This window comes from Euphorbia lathyris, chromosome 1, assembly GCF_963576675.1.
Source record: "Euphorbia lathyris chromosome 1, ddEupLath1.1, whole genome shotgun sequence".
In the NCBI taxonomy this organism is placed as follows: Eukaryota; Viridiplantae; Streptophyta; class Magnoliopsida; order Malpighiales; family Euphorbiaceae; genus Euphorbia; species Euphorbia lathyris.
This window is the reverse complement of record NC_088910.1, coordinates 69,329,980-69,338,758: the sequence shown is the minus strand read 5'-3', so window position 1 is coordinate 69,338,758 and position 8,779 is coordinate 69,329,980. Positions and strand designations below refer to the sequence as shown.

The 8,779-nt window shown below is 33.7% G+C and overlaps 1 long non-coding RNA gene across 1 annotated transcript; it reads left to right on the top strand.

The window, feature by feature from the left end:
- Window positions 1-74: 74 nt before the first annotated feature.
- LOC136210011 (uncharacterized) lies at window positions 75-3,835 on the top strand. The gene is made up of 5 exons (XR_010677750.1): window positions 75-357; window positions 461-569; window positions 902-1,043; window positions 2,787-2,841; window positions 3,546-3,835. It is a non-coding gene; the product is annotated as an uncharacterized lncRNA (long non-coding RNA).
- Window positions 3,836-8,779: the final 4,944 nt, after the last annotated feature.

Below are 8,779 nucleotides of genomic sequence, written 5' to 3'. Positions count from 1 at the left end.
AACTATCTATAGCTTATGTGTCAATTTTTTAAAATTACTTTTCTCCCTGATAACGTTGATATAACTGTTTCAAAAAACTAACCACATTGTCAATCTACCCATACTCATGCCGCTTTCACTTTCCTTTTTGTATACCTAAAACCGCTTGCTTTACTCTGATCGTTTCATCTTCCACGGTTTGGCATAAGCTCAGCATATTTTTCAATGTATGTACCTTTACTTGATCCTCCATTATTGTTATTTTCACTAGGTCCATCATCTTGAAACTGAAAAAGTATACCGCTAAATCTTTTCAATTGTTACTGAAATTGAAGATTTGTTTTTCACGTGGGTGATCAATATTCCTATGAATTTCAGGTATGTATTCTTATTATCTCTTTTTATTTTCCAATTCTCTCTCTTTTAAGTATAATATCAATGTTGATCTCCTAATTATTGTGTTCCTTTTAATTTTTGACAGATGGTTATGTGGTCACTGAATTCATGGTTCATTTGAAGGTTGAAGCTCTTACCAACATAAATCTCAATAATACGGACTTCAATCAAAAAATTGATGTGCCTAGCTTAGGGTATTTATACAACGATCAAATATATTTTTCCGCAGTTACTATAATTGAGACTTTTTGCTCCTTTTGTACTTGATGAAATTGTTTTCTTCTTTTTCCTTTTACTGCTTCCTCAGTCTTTTTCATATATTTTTTTAATTGTTGTTCATTTGAAAGGTGCTTGGGGATTTTGCAACCTACCATTATTTTGTTCTAATCTAAATATTTAGATTTTTTTTGGCACTCCTATGTTTAATTCCTTTGGGTTTTTTAGTAATAATGTCTTTTACTTCATGCTTAATAAATGATGATGACACTAATTTGCATATTGATAATACATAAATTTTAAATGTCAGGTTTGTTGTCCAAATTTCTCCCATTTGAGGGCTCCTTCACTGCCCTATCACTCCGGCATTGGCTTTGTTGCTGGTTTTCAGAACGGAGGAAACTTCTTCTAGGGTTGAAGAGGGAAAGAAACTTGGACTAAGTTGATTTCAGGTATTAATGATTTCGCCTGACAAGTGATTGCCACTGCCGACACCTCCACCGCGTCCTTAAAAATGTTCTTTGATAGTATATTATAGCCTTTCCATTTGCTCTTTAAACTTAGCCTTTAAACTATCTTTGTTGAGTTAAAGCTTTGAGAGAAATTCAATTTAATTTTCACAACAGCAAGGTTGAAGTAGTGGTGTTTGATTTTTGACTCAGAGAAGTTAGTTATACAATTCATTGAGCTATTCGTTTGGCAGTGTTGTGTGACTTTAGTTCTGACCCATTTTGTTATCCAAATTGCGTGTTCAATAACATAATTATCTATAGTGTCCTTTGCTCAAGCTTAAGTATCGGGTTGAGAAGCAGAGTAATACCTTCATTATTCAACTTTATTGCCACTATTTTTGATGTAAAAATGAGATGTTTTACGAAATGAAATTTTTCATAGATTGCCTCTTTTAATATGTGGTATTTCGCTGCTAGAACTATTGTCATATGTGTTTGGTATGCATTGGTCGACTGCCTATATCTTTTTATCAAGTTTTTCTTGGTAAGTTGATTTCCTTTTTATACATTTAATCTGGGTTATTGAATTCTTTCATGTTTTGAGTAGATAATTAACCCATTAAATTTAGTTCAATTATCACCACATTAAATTTGATCGGTTCAATTATCTGAGTTATTTGGAAATTAAATAAGTAATCTGAAGGAACTAGACTATAACTCGATTAATGTATTTGCATTGTTATCTTTTGTCATGTTTGATTAGTTAATATATTGGCATCACTATTTTTTTAAGGGCCCTGATATTTACAGCCCTAAGGGCTGTAAATAAAACCCCACAAATTACTATATTTAGTGTTAATTTAGTTTTTCAAGATAATCTTATAATAAAATTTATTAACATTTAAAAATTAAATTATTAAATATTCATAAAAATTAGTAAACTAATTATATTTTCAATATAAATAAATGCTTTAGAATTAAGATTTTATTTTATTTTATTAAAAATATATGGAGAATTAATGCTTATATACAACCCTAAGGGTTGTATATATCATTTGCCTTTTTTTAATGCTAAAAGTTGTTTTTTTGTTGTCACTTTTGTTTGCAAAGTCTAAAAGTTTATTGATGGAAGAAAAGATAAACTTGGAATGACTTAGAATTCCATTCGTAAAGAATGATTACTTTTAGTAATAGTGGACCTCAAATTAATGGAATATGAGGTTACGTTTAACGTTGACAGTGATGCTCTTATTCACTTTTGATGCTATTATTTCTATATGTGTTTATTTAGATAATCTATTTTTGAGTTTTATTATGAGTTTTGCAATCTAAAGAATCATTATTTGTTGAAAACCCAATAAATTTTTTTATTACAAACTAACAGAATTTCATGTATTTGTTGTTCAAAAATTGATGCTATGTGAAATATGCCATGATACAAAGATTACAGACTGTATCCCCTATTGTTATTGTTGAAAAAAACAAGTCTAGATATCTTCACTTTTTAGTCTTACTGATGCAAGTTAATTCTAAAACCGTGTATTTCACTTGCATGTCATAATCCATTCAATGTACATTTTTTATTGGTGTGTTCACGAGAAACATGTATTTTGGACTATTGACATGCTGATGAACAATGAATATTCAATAGAATAAGATTACTTCTGACCTCCAGTCATCTGTCTTATAAATGACAACTTTTCTCTCTCTGTCGTAAGCTTATTGTTTTGTTTCTTACTGCAGATTTGTGACATATGGTTTAGCAGAACTGCAATTTGAGGGTGATGTGAATTGCCAGGTGAACGAAAACTCCATTTTCTGCTATTATATTTTTTTTTCACAATCTTATGGATTTCATTCTCCAACATCATTATCTCTTTTCTGGCATACATATTCTTTTCATGTTTCTGTTCTTTTGTTCCATTAACTAAGGGGGTGTTTGGTAGCTGCTTTTCGACCTCCTGTTTGCCTTTTCACTTTGAAAAGGAGAGTTTAAGGTGTTTGGTTAGACATCTTCTGTTTGCCTTTTGTAGCCGAAAAGTAGCTTTTTATAAAAGCAGGGACTCCCTGCTTTTTGGAACAGCAGCCTTTTCAAACAGCAAACAGCAAACCGTAACAGGAAACAGCAAACAGCAACAACAAACAGCAGATAAAACAAACGGACCCTAAATTTGCAATAATATGCCTCTTTGGTTTCTTTTAAGTCATTTTGTTTTCTCTTACTCATTTAATCATGCCAAACAAGTTTGTTTTTTAATTGGTTTTGGTTATTTAACTTTTTAAAGTATTTTAATTAATTTAAAATCTTCATGGGAAATTATCTAGACTTTTTTTCCAAACCTCCTATTTCACACGATTTTGTATATTAATGAACTTGATATTTACCCTTTACGCACACATTAACAACTGATTATGTTCAAGCATTGGATATTATATTTTCTAATGCTTTGTATTTTCTATTGGATTCAATATATTGATTACCTCACATGACTTCACTTGCAGTAAAAAGGTTGCAATTGTTCTTAGTGGGCCATCAGGCTTAGCTGCTGCTGATCAATTAAACAAAATGGGTCACTCTATCGAATTGGAGGAAATGGCAAATAGACAGATAAAGTGGAAAAATAGTTGAAGACAATTATTGACTAAATAGTTGTAAATATTTGTAGATAACTAATGTATAATATTTTAGAGATGTAGAAAAATATAAATAACTAATGTATACTATTTAAATTTAAATTATTATTATCTCAGTTTTTTAGGTTTAAACTTTTAGATATTATCTTAGAGTTAGAGTGCACTTTGTATTCTGTAAAATAAATTAGATTATTATATTAGAGTTAGAGTGTGCTTTGTATTCTCTGAGGTTGTTATAATAAAGTTAGAGTCCATTTTGTTATAATAATCAGTATTTAATAATATTGATTGAATTATCTTCAAAAAAAAATATTGATTGAATTATTCATCATTCATTATACAGTATACTAAATTATAATAATTATAAATACTATCATAAAAACACACACATAATTATAGTAAATAATTAAATCACTTCTTTTTCATATTAAAAAAGTTTGCCGAATTATTAAAAATGGTAACATTTTAAAAAATTAAAATAACCACTCTTACTCCACCTAATAGCATTCCTTTAAAATTGTAAAAGTTTATCACCTTACCAAAGGCTTAATACATTATTTGTCCCCTGAACTTGTCCAAAATGGTTGATTGGCTCTCTGAACTTTCAAAATATCTTGATAGCTCCTGAACTTGCATAAAATGTTCAGTTAGCCTCATAAACTTGCATAAAATGTAATCAATTAATCATTCGGTTGTAAAAAAGTAAGTCAAATGTAGAAGATATGCTACACGTGCCTTAGAATGTTATTAGATACCTCACAAAATAGATTAAAACATGTTAAAAATGAATTTCTTACTTATTCAACTATAAAACATTTTTTTCTCTAATATTATAATCGCATGCCCCGGCCTTGGTCGTTTTACTTTTTTAAAATGCGTGCAACATATCTTCCGCATTTAACTTACTTTTTTTACAACTGGGTAATTAATTGATTACATTTTATACAAGTTCAGGGGGCTAATTGAATATTTTATGCAAGATCAGGGAGCTATCGAGACAGTTTGAAAGTTTAGGGGACCAATCAACCATTTTGGACAAGTTTAGGGGGTAAATGATGTATTAAGTCCTTTACCAAACACTCAATAAAGCAACATTTATCGGCGATGCTTTTAGTAACTGAAAATGAATCATACGTTAATCGATAATCAAACTACTTCTAATCTAAAAACCGAATCAAATCACCCTAAATAAATAATACCTAATAATATATATAATTTTTTCAGTTCCATTATAGGAAATTTCTCACTTTTAGACTTTGTTTGAGAATTTGGAGGTTAATAGATGTGAGAGTTAAAATAATGTAATGAAAAGGAATGGGAAGTGATGGAAATGAAAGTTAAAAATTAACTTTGTTTAAGAGTTTATATAATGTAGATGAGAGTTAAAAATTTAATTTAATTTGGGAGTTTAAATATGGAAGTAAATTTATGCAGAGACAAAAAAAAAATAATGAAATTTTTGTTACTTTTATTAACCCCCAATTTGGAGGTTAAAGAAATTAAAAGTTTAACTTTGTGTTAACAATATTTTAGCAATATACTAATTATCAATCTTGAACACATGTGGATTTGGATACGGGCATGCTAAAGAAGTTAATTCTCAAAATGTAATTAATGTTTTTAGAAAATAAATGAGTTAATGCACCTAAAACTTGTAATCTCGAAGTCCAAATGAGCTAAGGCCCATGGTGGAAGCCCAGAAGCAGCCAGACAAGTCCAAGATGGTTTTAGATCATGTTAGGATGTATTAGAAGACCCCATAGAATGTGTATTGTTTTATTTACTTTCTGTAAGATATCTAGTATAAGTAGTTATGCAATATGATCACCAGATCATCACACGTTTTTACATGTTAAGTCGATCACCTAATTTAATATGGAAATTAAAATATTAAGTCGATTAAAAGTGCTATCATAATTCACAACTCTTCCTCCCAAGCAACGGTGCAGTGTGTGTCATGCCTTAGCTGAGTGTATTGTAGTGATTGGTGGGCCATCGAGTGTTAATGTACTTCGGTGCGGTTAACATGTGAATGGAGGTGTGACTCAATATGGGGTAGTCATTTCGCTCAAAGCAGGCCCCTAAGCACGATGAGTTAAGTGCCAATCTGCTCATCAACCGAAGAGTTCTCTAGGCTGGAGAATTGGATATGTTATCCTACCTAATCGTTCAATGGTCGGTTGGCGAGCCCTAGCTCGGTCGGTCAAAGAAGGGTTATGGATCTTGGTATAAATAGCCAAATCACATCACCAAAACGAATTAGTAACAGATTAATAATTTGAGTATTTGGCTAAAGACCTTAATTCTAACTCTCTAATTTTTCAATGTGTAGAATCAACTTCATTTAATCAAAGACTTAATGGCAATAGCAAGTAACTCACTCATACCACTCCTGGAAAGTGAGAAGCTTTCAGGCCCAAATTTCCTTGATTGGGCTAGGAACATGCTCATTGTTCTTAGGCATACGGCAAGGGAATACGTGCTGAATGCTGTTTTTCAAAGAGCTCGTCCGATGGGTCGAGGCGCGACAAAGGAAGCTCTAGCGCAGTACGAGCGTCATATTAAGGACGATAGAGAGGTGACCTATGTCATGCTTGGTACGATAATCCCTGATCTGCAAAAGCAGTTTATGGACATGTATGCTTTTGAGATGATGGACTCCTTGAAGAGGATGTTCCAGGATCAGGCACGTCAAGAACGCTACATGACAATCATGGCTTTAGTGACAACAACTATGCAAGTTGGAACATCTGTTAGCATGCATATGATAAAGATGAAGGGCTACATCGATAGCTTATTGAGGTTGGGCACCCCAGTTAGTGTAAAGACACATGTGGACATTATTATAGGCTCACTTCTAGAGTCCTACAACAATTTCATTCTGAACTACAATATGCAGGGTCAGAATAGAACTGTCATGGAGTTGCACAGCATCCTGAAGCAAGCTAAACATTCCATGAAAAGGACTCCGAAAGTGTTGCTGGTAAGTAAAGGTAGTGGGGTAAAAGGTAGCAAGAAGGAACACTCTAAGTTTAAGGCCAATGCCCAAAAGCCGAAGCATAAGGCTAAGAAGGCTTTCAAGCCACACCCTAATGACCTCTGCCACGAGTGTATGGAGAAAGGGCACTGGAAAAGTTCATGCCCAAAGCTAAGGGAGAAACAGAAGGGCAAGGTTGTAGCCTCGACTAAAGGTATTTATGTTATTAAAATAAACCTGGCTATTTCAACATCTTGGGTTTTAGACGCTGGTTGTGGATCTCACATTTGTTCAAATATGCAAGGGCCTAGAAATAGAAGGCTGCTAGGATCTGACAAGGTAGATCTTCGAGTTGGCAATGACGCTCATGTAGAGGTATTGGAGATCGGAGACTACTCATTGGAGATGCCCACTGGGCTCGTGTTGGAGCTTATAGATTGTTATTTTGTACCTGCCATGCGCAGGAATATTATTTCGATATCTACATTAGATAAATCTAGATTTTCATTTGATATTGGACATAGAGTTTTATCTATTAGATGTGGGAATATTATGTATAGAAATGTCGTTCTTGAGAATGGGCTTTATATCCTAGATTTAAGGCGTGAAACACATATCTACAACATAAATACTAAAAGGATTAAACAGAATGATTTGAATCCTATATTTGTTTGGCACTGTCGTCTTGGGCACATAAACGAGAAACGCATAGCTAGGCTCCACTCTAGTGGAGTGTTGGGGTCATTCGACTTAAAGTCATATGATACATGTGAATCTTGTTTACGTGGCAAGATGGCGAAGGCACCTTTCAGCAAAACTGGTGAAAGGGCAACAGAGCTATTGGGGCTAATACATTCGGACATACGTGGATCAATAAGCTCAAGTGCTAGAATGGGATATATCTATTTCATTACCTTCACGAATGACTATAGCCGATACAGTTATGTTTATCTGATAAAGCACAAGTCTGAAACCCTCCAAAGGTTTAAAGACTTTATGAACAAAGTTAAGAACCAACTTGGCAAGAAAATAAAATCACTCAGGTCTAATAGAGGGGGTGAATACTTAAGCCAAGAGTTTGACGAATACTTGAGAGAGTGTGGGACAACTCCATAATGGAATAGGGTGTCCGAGAGGAGAAGCTGAACCCTGCTTGACATGGTTCTCTCAATGATGAGTTAAGCATGTCTCCTAATCTCCTTATAGGGATACTCTTTGAAAACGAATGCTTTCATTATAAATAATACACCTAGCAAGGCAGTTGAAAGTACGCCATATAAATTATGTAGCGGGCACAAGCCCAATGTATCTTTCATGAAGATTTGGGGCTGCTAAGCGCACGTCAAGAAATTGATGGGTGGCAAGCTAGAGTTCAGAGCTACGAAATGCCACTTTGTGGGCTACCCTAGGGAGACTAAGGGTTATTACTTCTATAACCCGACTAAGAATATAAATATTCACAGCTAGAGGGGATGTTTTCTTTGAGAAGGGAATCATTTCCAAAGAAGACAGTGGGAGTAATTTTGAACTCGCTAAAGTTCAAAGCTCACAAACTCCTGCAGCTGAAGCTGAGGATGCTACGGGAACCAAACTAGATCCACAAGAAATTGAGGAGGTTGTGACGGTTACACCAAGTATGGATTCATATAGAATCTCAATGAACCATGCGTGTATATGAAAGCTAGTGGGAGTGTAAGAACGTTCCTGGTGCTGTATGTCAATGACATATCCACGCATAAGACAAAAAAAAATAAACAGTCTGTCATCTCAAATACCTTCCCACGATAGTAATAAAGATAAACACTGTCGTTTTAACTTATCTACAATGACAGATACGATGGTACAATGTGTCGTATGACATGTAAAAGGTCTATTGTTTCACAAACTCCAGTGATGGAATATATAAAAGACATGTCATTAGAATGAAACCAATATTGCAGTTCCAAATAAGACTAACGTCGTCGTAACATGGAAAAGATGATAGAAGTTTAGGAAGCGTGTGTCATGTGTTGCTGCTACAGATGATAGAACTCGACCGTCTTCTGATGCATTATCAGACGACAGCGAGCCCCGTGACCTATTTATATCTTGCGGGACGATGGATTTTAACCGTCAGCTGAGAGCC